An 18,254-nucleotide genomic window follows, 5' to 3' on the forward strand; every position below is an offset into this window, starting at 1 on the left:
ATGCCCGGTTCGGAGCCGGCACGGCAGCACCCCGGAATCGCCACTGCTCCCGCAGGCAGGGGCGGGCGGAGCGGGAGCGGCAGCGGCCCGGGGATATCGCGGCCCGGGCAGGGTGGTGCTCCTGCGGTCCCGCCCCGGCCGAGTTGTCGGGCCTGCCCAGCGACCGGTGCTCAGGTGAGCAACAAGAGTTAAAAATAATTGCCATGGAACGGCACAGAATCCCCCTCTGGTTCACAAATTCAGAGTGTGCAGAGCCCGTTTTTATACAGTTTTTGGGCTTGGGCAACCGATTACGTCATCGGTTCTTTGTGTGTATGATTCTTGATTCATATTCATCTAGGGTCTTTTACGGTTGCAAGTCAGGTGAATAGTTTTTTCCGGGGAGACAGAAGCTTTTGTCCGGGTTTGCCGGGAACCAGGTATTGAGATGTATGTCCTTGTGAGAGTCGGGATGATGGCTGTGGGGCGCTGAGCACTCGGCTGACGGTGGCTGATGGCGGTGCTCAGCTCCATCAGCCAGGGGTCACACCCTCCTTTCTCTCCGCGATGGATGATGATCTTCCCTCTCGGCAGAGGAATGTCTTCCGGGAACCCCGCATTCCTTTAGGCTTAAGAAAGTGATGTTATCCAGTAAAACACAAACTAACTCTAAAATATCTACTACACAGGCTTATAAAGTATATTATAAAAAACCCACGAATTAATCTCAAAACATTCACGTCAATCTCGTTCCACCATCCCTTCCCACCCCCTGCCGTGGGCAGGACACCCAGGCGGCTTTACCTCTAGTTCAGTCAGGCCACAGGGATCTGGGGCAGCCACAGCTTCTCTGGGCCCTGTGTCAGGGCCTCAGCACCCTCACAGACGAGAATTCCTTCCCAATATCCCATCTGCAGCAGTCTCTCTCTTTTGTTTCAGCCTTACAGTTTTCTTGAAACTTAAATTTATGCAGGTATCCAAATACATTGGCAATTCCAGAAATTGGTAAGCACATAATATGGAAAGTAAATAACATTCTCAAGAGGGAGTTGCTCTGCTTTTGAGGGGGTGAAAAGAAAGGCTAGTGCTAGCAGAACTAGGGGGAAAAAAAATTGATTTAACTCTGTTTTAAAAGGCTTAAAGTACCCATACTGAAATCTTCAAGGTAAAAGTCCTAGTTACCAGGCTTACAAGCCTGATAGTTATCATCACACCATATTTCATGGTTCTAGTATTTTAAAAGTACTGCAGAATGCTACTGAAAATTATTTTTATTTCAACTTGAAGTTCAATTATTCTCTCCCCTCACTGCCTGTGGAGCTGTTAGAGGCTTCCAGGAGGCTGGGGAAGCAGACTACGGGTTTCATTTCCAGCCAGGTCACTTCCATGTTCTGCTGGAGTGGACTTTGAAGCCTGTGTCCTTTTCTTTCTCTATTATATCTGACAACTTTCCTCCCCCAAGTCTGCTTTTTGGCAAGACGCATTTATGGAGGGTCAGTCGAAGACCTCAGGCTCAGAAAAAAATCATCTGTTCTGCTGTGCTTACGTGTGCAACAGATGGGAGCAGCAATGAGTCAAGTAGTAACTTCTGAGCTGCCCGGTTTTTCAGTAAATCAAAATATTCTGTGATTCTTGCCAGATGAACTTATCATCATATCCAAGTTACACACACCCCTCTGGCATTTTCAAGGCTAAAAAACAATTCCTGGTCCCTTGCATGAACCTCAGCTCCCCCCCTTGTTCAAGGAACAGTTCTAGATACAAGACTAACTGAGCCAAGCGACCCTTTCCTGCCTCAGTTACGACCTCGGAGGCCTTTACTGTCCTGAACAGAATGTAAACAGCCAAGCCCCAGCCCCGCAGTCCTGCCCAACTTGCCTTTGCTCCCAAACCTGAACCTTTTTCTTTGCTGTGGGATTCCTTACTCGTGCAATCCTGAAGACAAGTATCTGATTGGGCAGATGAGACCATTTCTAACACAAAAGCTTCACCGAGGTTTCTCTTCTGATTTCAGCCTTAAGCACTCCTGTCCTTCTCAGGAAGCCCCTATCTCCAGCCGTTAGCCATGGATCCTTGCTGTTCTCTAGCTGACATTGCCACCCCTCAAGTCTCTTGATACGCATTTACATCACTCCGTAACCGTGTCCTCCTGACCCTTCCCAAACTCAGCCTGATCTCCAGGCCTACAGCCTCTCCCTGCAGATGAGGGACTATGAGAAGGGCTGCAGACAGACCTTTGCATGACCCCAGCTATACAGCCCATGCTACTCCCAGCCCAAACCTGTCCTGCTGTTGGGATACCCCACTTACAGTTACAGTAACCCCTGTGGTGGTTTCACTTCACTTCATCTGTGAGTTGCAATCTCCCACCCTTCACTCCTTTGGTAAGAAATGCATTAGTGTCTTAAAATAAATGTTTCATTTTATGTATAAATTAAGTATAGAAAGCATTCAGAGGGAATACATTTAATCCAAAATCACACCTTAAAACTGTAGCTCTCAATGTTCGCTCTCAGTTTACACAACTATTACACAGAAAAGTTTCCTTCAGTTTTTCCCCAAATTTCAAGTGTGATACAGAGCGCTTTGTCAAATCTTCCTGCTTTCCAGCCTTTGGCACCCTGAGGCATGGGATGACAGAAGGAGAGAGGGTGACGCTGCCCAGAGATGGGCTGACAGGACCACCTCCTCGGCACGGCCTCCCAAGAAGGGAATGCTCCCAACACTATCACTTCTTTGTCATCACATGTCCAAATGCCCTGTGCCCTGCACCTCCATGATCCTTGCTGGGATCAGCCCAGTGCCAGCTCACACACTTGGACACATTCATTGCAGAGCTTGAATTCCAGGAGTTTGGCATCGAGGAGTCCAGGGTATGTGCAAGGTCCGTGTATGGACCCAGGAGACGAGTGGGCTGGCATGGCTGAGGTAAAACCACAACTTTTTTTATTCTAGATGCTGTAAAACAAAATCATCTCTCCTCCTCTTCTTCCTCCTCCTCCAATCCCGTAGTTATTTCAGCTGGAGTGCAAGGAGTGCATTTTAAGCCTGACTAATGGCAATTTATCTTCCTCCCACGAGGAATATTAGAGCCTGTCGATATGGAAGGATCTGCCGACCAGGCATTATGAGCATCAGGGGTTTGAGTCAGAGCATGGTGAGACTCTGGAACTGGGCTGCATGCCCTGCTGCCGAAGATGGGTGGAAAGACCAGAAAAAAAGGGAAGAGGACAGAAAAGTGTCAATGAGCAGGCTGTGCAGAGCCAGAGGAGGCATTTGCTGAGAGCACCTCTGAGTATCTACTGCGATTCTCGGGTATTTCTGTGTACTGAAATCCTTCCCACCTTATACACATGGAATAATCTTCAAGCATCATCCAGTCTGAGTTTGACATAGTCACTGAGTCACAGAATTTACCAGGGAGCCCTTACAGTCTTGACGGGAAAAGCAGGCACTTACAAGCACTGCAATATCATTTTAAATTTTTGTTATATGCTTCTAATTTCACTGTGCTCAGGTCGAATTAGCCTGAGGTCTGGTTCTCAAAACTATTAACTCTCAATGATTAGATATTGATATGGGCTATTCTTTTCTGAAACACCACCAGTTTTGCATGCCTTTGCATACCTAACTTGAGAGATCTGGAAGCCCGATTTTTTCAAGGCTCTTGGAAAAGCCACAGTTTTTTCAGTGTTTTGACATTGATTCTGTGGCTTTAAAAAGCTTCTGTCTTGAATTTCAAGTACGTAGTCATTGGTCATTTTGGAAAATCTTGTCTTAAATACTTACGGAAGGGGAACAGTGTCCTGATAACGACCCATCAGAGGCAGGCTCATAAAACCGTAGTAAAGCACTTTGACAAAGAGGGTGATTTCCCTGACCGTGCTCCACCCAGTAACTGTGGCCTAATGTCCTTCCTAACTGAGGGGCAGGACACACAGTCTTTCCCACTGTGTCTTTGAAACATCATGTCGGGAAGTGACCAGGGACATTCTCTTGTTTGCAGCGTAAGCTCTCTGAGATGGGACATGCCTCTTACTTCATGTCTATACAAGTGCCAGGTGCACTGCTAGAAAAAATAATCTGCGTACAGGAGAAGTGCCAGCAAGACTGGCAGCATTCAGGGGGGTGAGGCGCGGGGACGTTCTGCTGCCTCTCCTGAGGAAATGGAGTGAGGTTTCATTCCAAATGAAACGTGAGGAGATTGGCTTTGCAAACTTCATGGGTCACATCTTCTGTCTCGTGAAGTGGTGGGGGTCTCTATGGTGTTATGGCTAGTTTGGCCAAGGAGCAGCTCATGATCACCAAACTCAGAACTTGCTTAGCTCAGCTCACTCTCTCTGAAGCAAGTCAAAAAATAGCAGAAAACAGCAAATCATTCCCCTCCTTCTAAACCTGCTGGGTGGAGTACTTCACTCAGAATTCATTCCAATTTCTATTTACACACACAAGAATGTTTCCTTACTCTGGCTCACAGAATTGGTCCTCTCCAGTTCAAATTACAGCACACTTGAAGCTCTTGTTAGATCGTATCATCCATAGCACCTTGTGAGAACTTAACAGCATCCTAAACACATTCAGAATTGGAAAAAACTATGGAACAGGCTTCTCTACAACGATTTTCAGCTTGTATCCATAGGAATAGAGGTTGGATTGGGGAAAATGCGCTCTATTATTTCAAATAATGAAAATGCAGTGATTACTGTAAAGTATGTGCTTTGTTTTAAGTGGTCTGACACTCATTTCCATAGAAACAGAGAGAGGATAACAGCCCACTTGTTTGAACTGTCCTGTGGATTCTGTCTGTGTCAGAATGCAGGAATATAAAGCTTTTAAAAATGTGGGAAAGGCCTGGGGTTTTGCTCTTAATTTTTTTTGTTTTGTTTTGTTTTGTTTTGTTTTAATCCTCAAAAGCCAAAAAGAACATTAGGGAACTTCTTGGAAATTTTATTCTGGGAGAATAGAATGAAAATGACAAATATCAGCTCTTAAAAAATTACAGGGGAGAAAGCAGGAAGAAAAAGCAGTAGGATGGGGAGAAGTGTACACACACACAGAAGAGTGAGAGAGAGTGTGTGTGTGTGTGTGTGTGTGTGTGTGTGTGTGTGTGTGTGTGAAAAAGTATTTCTGAGATATTTTTCTGACAACTCTTGTTATTCTACATTAGATCTAGTGATTTTTTTTTCACTAATAGAAGATTTTAGGCCATCTAACTGAAGTATTTTATTTCAAATTACTATTTTCACATTCACTTTCTTTATTTCACATTGTTTACTTCTTAACTGACACACTAATTTTATCGGAATTTCCATACACTAAGCAATGATATGAGTTTTGAATTGGCAGTTTGGCTGAAATTCAGGGGAAAATGAATAACAAGGAGAAAAAGAAGTTAAGTGCTCAAATTTTGGCTTTGCTTTTTTAAAGCTTCCATGTAACAACACAATTCCTGCATTTCTGGCACAGTAAAATAATTCCTCCCCAAGTTCAAAAGAGAGAAACTCTCTGAAGCAGATGTGATATTTCTCTTGGATTCTAACTTCTGGACTTTCAAGTGATTTTTTTTCTTTGGGGAAAAAATGAATCCAATTCCTGTTGCTCGTGAGGGAAGGACAAGGCTGAGATACTGTAATTCTACATGCTGAACATGTCTGGATTAGTTATATTGTCTTCCAGCAACTGAATGTTGCCAGCTTGTAGAAGCAGCTTTCAAGGCTGTAGCAAAGAGGTGCATTCTGCACATCATGATAAACACTCCCTTCCTGCCTTTGTGTTTTACACTACTGTCTCCAAGTTTTCTATTCACACACTACCCATCACAGGGGATAGCAGAGATTCGCAAAAATACTTTCTATATTTTAGGGTAGTTGGTTTTTAGGTTAATGTTGAATAGCAAAGTAGCCCCCATTCAGCGGGAAAAGAAAAAAAAGTGTATATATATATCTCAGTGCCATTCCACTGAAAGCATGTCTTCAGTTCCTGTCAGCCACAGTGTCCGTGAGTTTTCCTTCTCCACAGGAAGGCTTCCCTGGAAGATGTGTACAAGCCGGAGCACCCAGCTGCCTCTTGCGCTGTCGTTCAGCCCTCCCCGCTTCACCTCTCTGGAGGTTACCTACATTTCAAACCTCTCCCAGTTCAGTCATTCCACTTGGAAACTGCCTTGGCCTTTGGGTTATACTTGCACAGTGCCAAAAGCATGCCAGGCTCATTCCTGCACTTTGGGATGGTCTTTTGCCTACAGCATCACCAGGCTAGAAGAAGTTACGTTATCTCACTGGGAAGATTCACAAATACTCATCAGGCAACAGCCCTGGCAGACCTTCTGATTCAAAGCCTTTCAAGCACAAGTATGGGATACTTCCCAGTTATTTTTGATGCTGTCTACATTCTTCTGCATTGGTTGAGCAGACCTTCTGATTCAAAGCCTTTCAAGCACAAGTATGGGATACTTCCCAGTTATTTTTGATGCTGTCTACATTCTTCTGCATTGGTTGAGCTTCAATGACCTCCTACAAAATTTGTTTGAATTTTAAAACCCCACTGTGTTAAGAGATTCTTCCCCTACAAAACTGGGGGACAGACAGTACAAAAGGTTTGACTGTAGCCATTTGCATTAAGTGTCCTTTGCAGGCTTTGACTATTTCCACCCACCCCTGAAAGAGCCTGGGAGACGGGCATTAACGGCCAATCATTAGGCCAATGGCTTTTTGAGATAACAATCAGGCTTGCCTAGTATCAATGAGACCTGTTAAAATTCAGTCTTTGCCTTGCAGAGTCACTTTGTGTTGACATGTGGGATGCTGAGATGCGATACAGTGCATCCTCTTCCCCTAGGCAAGTTTGATCTCATCTTCTCATAATCTCAAAATTCTGCTTGTCCCTGCCATGGCATCCCGGTTATCAAACCAGCTGTGCTAATTAAATGTGTCTTCCTCTCTGTCTTGTGTATTGCCACATCCCAGCATTCATTTCTGCCTTTGGCAGGACTGACCTGAGACAGCAAGTGCAGGAAGTGTCCAACTGAATGATCACCCTGAAGGCAAGGTCAAGGGGAAAAAGAAGGAGAGTAGGGGGAGACTACCACAAGTCTCCTTCCAGCTCCCCAGGTGGAAGGCAGAGGGTAACTGACTGAGTTCAAAGGCAAACACTGTCCTTATCTGAGGCAAGGGTTTCACCTGCAGACCTACTGTTTTCTCTGCCCATCTGTGTTTGCAGTTGCAGATGTTTCAGAGTGATCTTATACTGTTATTTGGGAATCTTTGATCCCATTTGAGTTCAGTAACACTTGATGGAATGTCCCTGACCTCAGACAGGTTCATGTGAAACCTGTTTTGCTCTTATCTGCCCAAGACTAAGGAGGAATAGTCTGATATATGTGATACCCGGTTGTTTTTCTGGGTGTGAAGAGGGACAAGGTGAGGAACAAAAGTGGATTCAGATTCAAACGTGAAGACCAAGTTGGTCAAAGTTCAGTGTAACCTCTGAAAAGAGGTGCCAGACTTTGGAAATTGAAATCTGGATGCATTCCACCTTCAGTTGGAACAGGAGGAGAGGAATAGTTTTAACACAATTAGTTTGGTTCCATCGTCTTTCACCTACTCACTCATGGGGTTTTGTTTTTTTTTTTTTTTTTCAGGAGAAAGTTCAGTGTGAACATGCATAGCATAATGTAAACAGTTGGATATTCATGTTTCCCCACTGTATACCACAGCACAGCCCCAGGAAGAAAAGATGCTTTCATTCCCCATTTTCAGAGTTGGTTCTAAGCTCTCTTTCCTGAGGACAGCTCTTAGAGGAACTGGGAATTGAGTGTCCTGATTTATCCCCTTGAGTCCCTCATACCTTAAAAGAAGCACCAAATTACATTTGAAGGTAGTTTAGCAGGTAGTAATGACAATTTGCTTGAACTTCTCACCGGTTCACTTTTCTGTATCACAAAAGATTACAGGGAACAACTTGAACTCTCTCAAAGTAACTTCAAGATGTTTCCCCACTTTGCAGTGAAGGTTTTAAGCCAAGCCTACACACTTCAAACTCAAGACCCGCTGGAGTCGGAACGCTGCGGGGATGAGGTAAGGTGGTGTCACCGGTGTGAGGAAAGAGAGAAGGTCCTTTTGCAGCCTGGAAGAGTCAGTGCTGTTTGCCCACTGAAATCCCTCATCCAGAGATCCTGCCAGGCGTAGGTCCCAGCTGGGTCCCCTCAGAGACCCGTGAGCCGAGGTGTAAGGGCTGCAGCGGCAGACTTGGCAGGGTCTGGCATGAGGGCCGAGGGCATCTGGAGCAGGCAAGGCAGGGAAGTTGGGCTGCGGGGGACGGGGAGTGATGGGGAGCACCTTGCACCTGTCTCGGGAAAAACACAAGCGGGGAAACGTGGTCACAAGTCGCAGTGTGTGTAAGTCCGTGAAAGTCCTCCAACCATTACAGTTGGCCTTCCTATTGCAGTTAATATATTTGAAAAACTTTTTTTAATATCCTGTACAAAATTGCCAAATTAAGTTTGAATTGAGCTTTGGACTCCCAAACACTTTTCCTACATGCCTTAGCAATCCCCTTAAATACTCCTTGACCTGACCCTCCTTCCAAAGATGATACATCCTCTTTTTATTCCTAAGTTCCTTCAAAACCTCCTTGCCCATCCAGGCTGGACGTTTGCCTCGTCAGCTCATCTTTTGGCACACAGGGAAAGCCTGTTCCTCTGCCCTCAAGATCTCTGCTTTGAAGCACGCCCACCTTCCCTGGACTCCTTTGTTTTTAAGGGCTGCTTCCCTAGCAACTCCCTGAATAAGTCTTGTAAATAGGCCAAAGTCTGCTGATTGGAAGTCCAGTGTAAAAGTCTTCTTGATGTTCTTCCTGATTTCACCAAATATGGAGAACTCTATAATTTCATCATCACTGTGTCCCAAGGAGCCTCCAACCACCACATCTCCCACCAGCCCTTCTCTATTTGCAAACAACAGGTCGAACATAAGCCCTCCCCTGGTGGGGCTCACTCACCAGCTGCAACAAAAAGTTGTCCTCCATACACTCCAAAACCTTCCTGGACTGCCTCTTTCCTGCTGTATTAAGTTCCCAGCAGATATCTGGCAGCTTAAAGTCACCTACAAGAACAAGGGCTGTTGATCCTGAAACATTCTCCAGCTGCTTATAGATTAAGTTGTCCACCTCATCTTCCTGGCTGGGTGGATGATAACAGACTCCCAGCAGGTTCCCCCGGTACCCCGTCCTGTTTTCTTAGGGTACAACAGTAACAATGGAAACCTTACCAAGGGCACAACTCCCAAGTCCACAAGGAAAAGAACAGACAAGCTGTCAAGTTCTTCAAATATTTGTCCTGCTTTGCTGCAAGACTCCTACTGCACACACAGTGTGGAAAGCCAAGGGAAGCTGCAGTTGGTGGCACGTCTTGTGACAGAAGCTGCACCTCGTTCTCCAGGAAGTGTTCTTGGAAAGAGCAGACAGGAGTGTGGAGAAGATTCTGGGAAAACTGAAGGATCTTTTAAGAAATGAAATGGAAATGTAAAGAAGCAATCAAAGATGTCCTTGTCAAATGATTTTGATGCTCCCCTTTTCCATCTTGCACTACTTCTCCATCCCATGAACTACAAATGGATCTCACCTTTAAGATCCATGATTTGGCAAGTTTGAGATGCTGTAAAATACCATGAGCTACACACAATTTGCCTTCCCCTGTTTTTCTTGGAAAGCAGTGCTGGAGACAAAAGTGCAGTGCTTGGGCCAGGTACGAATTCTGCATTCAGGGAACGTGCTCTGACAGTGTCTGACCCTCAGCAAGGACAATGCACAGCAGCAACCAAGGGGAATGCTCTGCCACAGTGCAGGAGTCAAGACTCTGGGTCTTGGCTCCTGTGGGCAAAGTTCCCGTGTTTGGACAGGCTCGGGGCTGCCCCCGGGGAGCGCGGGGCTCGGCGTGGGGCTGAGCGGGCAACGGACAAACGGACCTGGGGAAAAACGGCCCCGGGGCTTCAGTTGCTACAGCAGCAGCGGCAGCAGCGGCAGCAGCAGCAGCAGCGGCAGCAGCAGCAGAAAAAGCGACTTTTGTCGACTTCCTCCTGCCTTTCCTCTCCCTCTCGCGCAGGCCCGCACCCTCTCCCTTAGTCCTGCACCCTCTCCCGATCTCCCTGTCCCAGTGTCCCCGTCCTCTTGCAGTCTCCCTCTCCCCTGCAGGGCCGGGCCATGCCCCCGGCCCGCCCCCGGCCCCGGGTGGGGCTGCCCTGTCCCCGCCCCCGGCCCCGGGCCTCCCGCCGCGGTCTCGCCTCCGGCGGGCTCTGGCTGTCCTGGCGATGGCGGTGGTGGACGAGGATCAGTGCCTGGGGCTGCGGCGGCATCGCCGCCCTTTGCCTCCGCCTGTGCCGAGCCCGGCCCCGGCCCCGGCCCCGGCCCCGGCCCCGGCCCCGGCCCCTCCCGGGCCCTGCGGAGGACACAGGCGGTGCGGCCGCTCCCGCGGCCTCCGCCGCGGCTTCCCCGGCCCGAGCTCCGCCGCTCAGCAGCGTGGCCGCCGGCCCCGAGCTGCCGCTGTCGCCTTGCCAGGAGCGAACGCCTGGGGATTCCCGGCCCGGGGCGGTTGAGGGGCTTGGGGGCCGTTGCTGGCCCCGGGCCGAGCACTGACAGCCACGTCTCGCCGGCAGGGAAGGCGCAGCAGGGCCTCCAGGAGCAGTACCGGCTGGGTTCGCTGCTGGGGCGCGGCGGCTTCGGAAGAGTCTTCGCAGGGACGCGGCTCTCGGACGGCGCACCGGTGAGCGGCGGGGCTGGCGGCGGGCGCAGGAGGAGGAGGAGGAGGGCGGAGGAGGAAGAGCATGGGGCTGGGCAGCGTGGGCAGCGTGGGCAGCGAGCTCAGGCCGCTGCTCCCCTTGGCTTGCAGGTGGCCATCAAAAGGGTGCCACGGAACCGCGTCCGGCACTGGGGAGAGCTGGTGAGTGAGCGGGGGCCAGCGGGAGAAGCCGGGGCGTGCCGGGCGGGGACGAGCCGAGGCCCGGCAGGGTGGAAGCCGCCAGGACGCCTCGAGGGAGAGCGGGCGTGGGGCCAGCGGAGGGTGCAGAACATCCCGGGCTGGGTGAGGGCTTCCCCACCCCTGGCACGGCCTCAGCCCCACTGACGGCATCGTGGTCCTCCCACAGCCCAACGGCACCAGCGCACCGCTGGAGATCGTGCTGCTGGACAGGGTCTCCACTGGCTTCCCTGGCGTCGTCCAGCTGCTGGAGTGGCTTGAGCTCCCCAGTGAAATTGTGATGGTGCTGGAGCGCCCGCAGCGGTGTCAGGACCTCCAGCATTTCATTCGGGCACGGAGGTTCCTGTCCGAGGAGGTGGCGCGGGAGCTGTTCCGCCAGGTGCTGGAGGCCGTGCGGCACTGCACCAGCTGCGGGGTCCTGCACAGAGACATCAAACCAGAGAACATCCTGGTTGACCTGGCCACCGGGCAGGCCAAATTGATCGATTTTGGCTGTGGCACCTACCTTCAAGACACGGCATACACGCAGTTTGCAGGTGAGCCCACGCAAGGATGTGCTCCCAGCCCCTGACATCTCATGGCCCAACATCTCACAGCCCAACCTGGGTGTGGCACTGGGGATTCTCCCTTTTGCTGCCACTCATGGCACTGAGACTTCAGCTGAGTTGCTTTTGAGCAGGGGTGGGTTGGGGCCCAGCTTCCAGCCCTGCTGGCAGCCTTTGCCAGCCACTCTGCCCAGGACTGGGGCTGGGGCAGCCAGCCCGACAGAAACACCCGTGGGTGGGGCTATCAGAGAGCGTGGAGTCAGAACCTGTGCACCAGCCAGTTTGGTGTGCAGGTGAGAAAGGGCTTGGACTGCTCCTCTGGCCTTCTTTGCCTTGTGTTCATAATGTTATTTGGGGCAATGCAGGCAGGGAGAAGGAAGGCATGGTTTTCCTCCTGCTCTGAGTGGGTTTTTTCTTGTTCTGGTCAGGCCTTTCCAGGGCTTCTGCTGCCCTTTTCCTACACCAGTGGTTTCTTTTCCAATGGCAATTTTTCACACAAAGCCCAGGTCCTGGTGGGAGGGCAGCGGGTCACACCACGTGCCACTGGGGCAGTCCCCACATGCCCAGGGATGCTGGGGCCAGGCTCTGGGAGCAGCAGCATCCCTCTGATGAACTCCATCTGTATTCCACAGGAACACCAGCATACAGACCCCCAGAATGGACCGACTTTGGCTGGTACTACGGCGAGCCAGCTACCATCTGGTCCCTGGGCATGCTCCTGCACCAGATGGTCTGCGGGCAGCACCCTTTCAGGAGCGGCTGGAACATCAGCTGGGGCCAGCTCCCGCTGCCACAACGGCTCTCTCAAGGTGGATCCTCATCTCTGGGCACGGGGGGAATACCAGTGCTGGGAGACAGCAGTTGGCTCGTGAGCATCCTGCTCTGGCAGCTGCTGAGGAGGTGGCACATGTCCTGCTCTCCTGCTCTCCTCCAAAACAGGGAATTGATGGGAAAGTTTAGGCCCAGCTCTGAGCACATCCAGCATGGCCTGGGCACGGGAATATGGGGCAAAGCAGCCAGGGGCCTTCTCCAACTGACTGGCAGTTTCTGGTTTCTCTTCCCAGAGTGCAAGGATCTCATCAGGTGCTGTTTAGCCGTGGATGACATGGAAAGGCCTTCATTAGAAGACCTTTTTGGTGATCCTTGGATGCAGGAGATTCATCTGGAGTAGAAGAAGGGAGAGAGCCAGAGGTTCATTTTGATGCAGGGCCCTGGTAAGTTCCAGCTGCACACATGCCTTGGCAATCAGAAGCAAAGAAAGCCAGACTTTTTGTGCTGCCTGTGTCACTGCACAGGGGTCATCAGGTGGGCACAGGCAGCCCTTGTGCTGGAGCTGAGTTGCCATGCGAGTTGTTTTGGCTTGTGCTGGTTCACTGACAGCTGGGGCCCTGGGCAGAACACTGACAGCCTGGTCTCACCCCCAGGGAAGGAGAAGGAGCCCCTGGAGAAGCTGGACCAGGTGGGGCTGCTGCTGCTGGAGACAGTGAGGACGACAACAAGGATGACAACCTCTTCCTGAACCTGGCCACCAGCAATTGAAGGTGATGAACTTCAATTCTGGCACCTTCTTCAAAGTCAGGCTCCACAGCCAATTTGCAGATGAGTTCGCACACAGGGGGATGCTCCCAGATTTGGGCATTGCACAGCCTGGCCAGGAACCAAAGGTTCCCCCCTTTCCTGGGGCTGATGCAACTGATTGTTCAGTGGGCTGCCAAGCTGCTTTTTGGCAGGGCTGGGGGCACGGGCTGGGGTGGTTCTGAAATGGGAGTCGGCTCCTGGCCCTGCCAACAGCCGCCACCCCCCACCATGCCCTGGGCTGGGGCTGGGGCAGCCGGCCCGACACAAACCAACCCCCAAGGTGGGAGCAGAGGTGGGATTCCAGAACCTGTGCTCGGCTGCTTTGCTTTGCCGGCAAGGAAGGGCTTGGGCTGCTCCACTCCCTTTGTTTTCTTTGGGATCACCATTAGTTTGGGGGGCAGTGTAGGGGGGGAAGAGTGAAAGCATGGGCTTCCCTCAGTGGTGGGTGGGTTTTTCCCTAGCATGCAGGGCATGGGGGCTTCCTCAACCTCTGACAGAGATAGGATCTTTTACCTTTTCCCTTTTTTTCCTTTTTTGTCTGTAATCCCTTTGTGAATTTTATGTTTGTTTTTCTAAAGGAAGCCTTCTAGGTGGTGTCCAGTCTTGACTGGGAAGTGCTTGGGACCAGCTGTGGAGTGGATGAAGGAGAAGGCTGAGGACGTGGTTTGGGAGCAGCTTTTCTTTGCCTGGCGGATGGCGTGAGGTGTGTCCCCGTCTTGTTGGCACGGGTGGGGTAAGAGCTTTTGGGAGATGGCAGCCAGCACAGGAGCATCCTGCTCTGGGCAGCTGCTGGGGAGGTGGATCTGGCCTGGCTGGCTGCAGGCTGGGCACGTGTCCTGCGCTCCTGCTCTGCTGCCAAAGGCAGCAATGATGGGCAGCTTTGGGCCCCGCTCTGAGCACGGCCAGCATGGCCTGGGCACCGCGGGCGGCTGGGACAAGGGCACAGGAGCCTTCAGCTGACGGGCGGTTTCTGGTTTCTGTCCTTGCAGCCGGGCTCTGCGGATGCTGAGGCTGCTCTGGGCTCTGCCCGGGCTCTGCTGGAGCTCAGCACCGGGCCGAGATCAGCCAAAGAAGAAACGGTGTGACCTGCAGCAGACTTGCCTTGAGCATTTTGGCAATGCAGCTCAAGTTTGCAGAGGATGCATCTCCAAGGGATAACATGACACCTCCCCAAAATAAAATTGTTCAATACCTTCTGAAATGAAATCTATCTGGGGTGACGCCAAATGACATTTTTCAGCTTGCTCAAGCTGTAGCTCAGGCCTTCTCTGAACAGTTCTGTCCCCCACCTGCATTTTCCTTCACAACTGCTCCCTATTTTCCCCCAGTGAGTGCCCAGCTGATTGCAGTCTCCATCACACTATTGCCATCCTTGGTGCCTGTCACCATGAGGAAGACCGAGCCCCAGGCTTAGGGACTCATCCTGTCACTGGCTGAGGGGCAGCAATGCCTCAGAGGTCTGGTGGCATTTTAGTGTCATTCAGAGCTGCTCTCTTGCCCTCAGCTCTCCTCACTGCTGAGTTCCCACTCCCTTTTCCTCATCCTTCCAGCAGGATGAGCTCTGTGAAGTCCCATGAGCCACCCCACTCTTCCCGGCCCACCCACCCACCTCAGTTAGGCTGAAGCTGAAGGGTCTGTGTGTGCCAGGGGCTCTGGGATGTCTCTGTACCCATGGACAGAAGGGTCTGTGTGTGCCAGGGGCTCTGGGATGTCTCTGTACCCATGGACAGAAGGGTCTGTGTGTGCCAGGGGCTCTGGGATGTCTCTGTATCCATGGACAGAAGGGTCTATCTATACAAAGGTTTCCATAACATCATTGTTCCCTTGGGTATGGAATGAACACAGAGTGAAGGTGTCAGTCATGCTGCTTGTGCACTCCTTCCTTTCCATACAAGACACATCCATGCACACCCCCACATACAGATATTTTAAAAGGATAGGGATGGATAGAGATTTCCCACAGAGCTCTAACTTTGGCACAACTCACTTGTTTGCTGATGGTCAGGGAATTTTTTTCCCAGCTCTTTGTGAGTAGGTTTCCAAGAGCTGAGGGGAGCCGCATTCAGAAGCAGTTTCAGGATTTCTAGGCAGGAAATGGAGCTGACAACCATCAGTGTAACTCGCCCTATTCATTGGGATGTGCTGCTGGTTCTTTAGGAATATGGCACGATGGAGCCACTAGACTTGGAAAAATCCCAGCTCTCTGTGGATCTGTGGAAAGGGGGGAGCAGCCGGAAAACTTTGTATCTGCTTTGGGGGCCACAAGGTCCAAGTAGCTGCGGTGGCAGAGGGTGACCAGGGCTGGTGGCAGGTGAAGTCCCATTTCATGACATTCACGAATGGAACAGGACGAAGTTCCAAGCACCCCCAGTCCCACTGATGAAGTCTTTGTGATGCTGCACATGCTCAAGGGAAAGCTGCTGTCACACAATCTACTGAGATTTATATATCTTATTTTTTTGCAATACTTTATGTCTAAGTTTCAAACTGCAAAATTTTTACACTCACGATGCAGTCATGCACATTCCATCTTTCAATTTCCTATTGCTCCAATCCACTATTTAAATTAACTTAATATTGGTTAAAAAGCCCAAAATCTGCCAAAGGAATTCAGCTGACGGATTTTTTCCACCAGCACATTAACAAAGTAAGTCACTGAGTTGTCTGTTCAAAAACTCAGTTACCTCTTTCCTAATCCAAAGTTACAGAAGACTTTTCACTAAACATTTGGGGTAGTTTTTATCTTTTATATATTTTCTAATCTTTTCTTTTTCTTTTTTCTTTTTTTTTTTTTTCAAAACATAAAACACATCCTATAAAAGGCATTTCCTTTGCTCCTGGTTCCCCTGTGGAGCTGCTCCCTTCCTGGTGGCCGAGCTGCTCAGGCAGAGCCCGGCAGCTCCTGGCCCTGCAGGGCTGAGGCTTTTCCCCGTTGCTGGGCACAGACTGATGGAGCAGCACTGCTGAACACGGGGACACACAGAGGGAGCAGAAGCAGCTGCCTTTGTCCACCTGAAGCTCCAAGGCCCAAACTCTGAGCAGACAGGGCTGGAAGAGACTGGCAGGCTCCCTGTTTGCTGTGCTGCCCCACTTGTGCCCGGCCCAGCTCTGCGGGAGGCAGAGGGAGAACAAGGGGCAGCTCCTGCCAGCCCCCAGCCCAGGGACCCCTCCGGCCCCGGGCCCTGGGGCACTGTCAGCACCCGCTGCTCCAGCCACGGCTTCTGCTGGCCCTGACAGCAACAACCAAATTGTGCCTGATCCCCAGGGAGCAGCAGCAGGGCCTGCATCTGATCCCTCAGTCTGGGGCAGGGCTGGACAAATGACCCCCACAGCAGCAGCAGCAGCAGCAGCACATGGAGCTGACTTTGAGCACAGCCCCTGCCACTGTTCCCTCCCGTGGGCAGTGGTGTCACAGCAGCCTGAGGCACCCGGGAGCCCTCAGGGCCAGCAGGGACTTGAGATGGCAGCCCTGGGCTCCTGGGGGTTGTGAAAGGAAGAGAGGTGGGGACTCCTTCTCCACGTAGAGCTTCCCAGATGGAAAAGGCTGCTGTGAGCAGGCAGCTGCAAGGGCAGAGAAAGGAGGGTCTCCACCACTGGATCTGTGCCAGTTCCACAGTCCTGGGCAGCAGCCACCGAGCACAGGGGGAACAGAGGGCACAGCAAGAGGGACAAAACCAGGCAAGGTCAGAGACTGGGAAGAGCCGGACCTGGGAGCAGGAGCAGCTGCTTCATTGCACTCTTGGAGAAAGCTCTTGGCTGCTTCAAAGTGCTGAAAGGCATGAAGGGCAGGGAGGAGGCCACACCAAACAGTGCTCCTGTTTTCACACCCTCCCCTCTCAGTGTCCCAGAAGGAATTGGATGAACTGTATTCTTCTCTCCGAGTCGTCTCGTTCAGTGTGAGCAGCTTAGCAGCAGGAGCTGAAGGAGCTGAAGCCTTAGGCCACAAGCACTGACCAAGAGGAAATTCTTGAGTCAAGTAATGCTGCTAACATGGACCTAACTGAATCCAGCAGATGGAATCCTGGAATTATAGAATTCTTTCTGTTGGGAAAGACCTCTGAGCACATCAAGTCCAGCCGTTCACCCAGCAGTGTCAAGCCCAACACTAAACCTGGTCCCTGAAGTACCAAGGCTGGACAACAGGCCCTGAGCCAAGGTGTCCTCTGGATGTAACTTCCAACCAAAGATTATCTTTGTATGTGCTCATTAATGAAATATGCATGGTCATTAGTGCTGTGATAGACGTATCCCCTCATCAGTGAAACATGGATTGATCTTTCTGTATTTAGAAACTGGACAAGGCCATGAAATCCGACATCTGGCCTTGTTTGGGGGTGGATGGTATTGGTTATTGGTTATATTTGAGCTCTGACCAGGCTTTGGAACAAACCCAAGAGGAGAATGAAACCAGATGTTCCCGCACCAGAAGTGCTGTCAGTTTGTTTATTCAGCGCTGTCAGAGCTGGGCCCTCTCACAGCCGGGTTGGAGCCTCACCTGTGGCTGGAGGCACCTGCAGGAATTCCCAGTGTCCGGGAGTGGCTCTGCAGTCCTTGGCTGTGACAGCTTCCCCCAGCTGATGTGTGGATCTGGTTGATGGGAAAGTCTGAGAGTAACAGGTACATCTTTTTTCATAATCACTGCAGGCAATCTTTGGTAGTGACGATTGGGTGCATTGCTGAGCTTCCCCTTTTGTCATTCTTTGCAGTTTTGCGTTATAATAAATCACACCATACCTGAACCTTGTGTCTGTGTTTTTGGTGCCGACCCTGCTCAGTGGCAGAACAGACACTGCAGCCCCACAGAACCAAGGGTACATTGTGACACTGCGGGGCCTGGTGTGACCAAGGGGACCAGAGTGACACCGTGGGGCCCCATGGAACCAAGGGACCGGTGTGAAACTGCGGGGACTCTTATAATCAAGGGCCCATTGTTTTCCTCTCTCTGCCCCAGCCCTGCAGAGCAGCCCAGTCCAGTCTGGCCCAGCAGCAGGAACTGGAGGCACTGGAGGTCATGGACAGCCACTCTGTGTCTGCAATGCTCAGGAGATGCTCAGCTCAGGCAGCTCCTGCAGCCCCAGGGCCAGCCCCGCTGCCCAGCACAGCAGCAGAGAGTTGGCCCCGGGGCTCCTCAGGCTGCTGCTGCTGCCCCAGGGACAGGGCAGCCTCTTGCCAGGGCTCCTCTGCAC

This window comes from Chamaea fasciata, unplaced genomic scaffold, assembly GCF_029207755.1.
Source record: "Chamaea fasciata isolate MVZ Bird 193981 ecotype frontalis unplaced genomic scaffold, bChaFas1.0.hap1 SCAF_35, whole genome shotgun sequence".
Classification (NCBI taxonomy): Eukaryota; Metazoa; Chordata; class Aves; order Passeriformes; family Sylviidae; genus Chamaea; species Chamaea fasciata.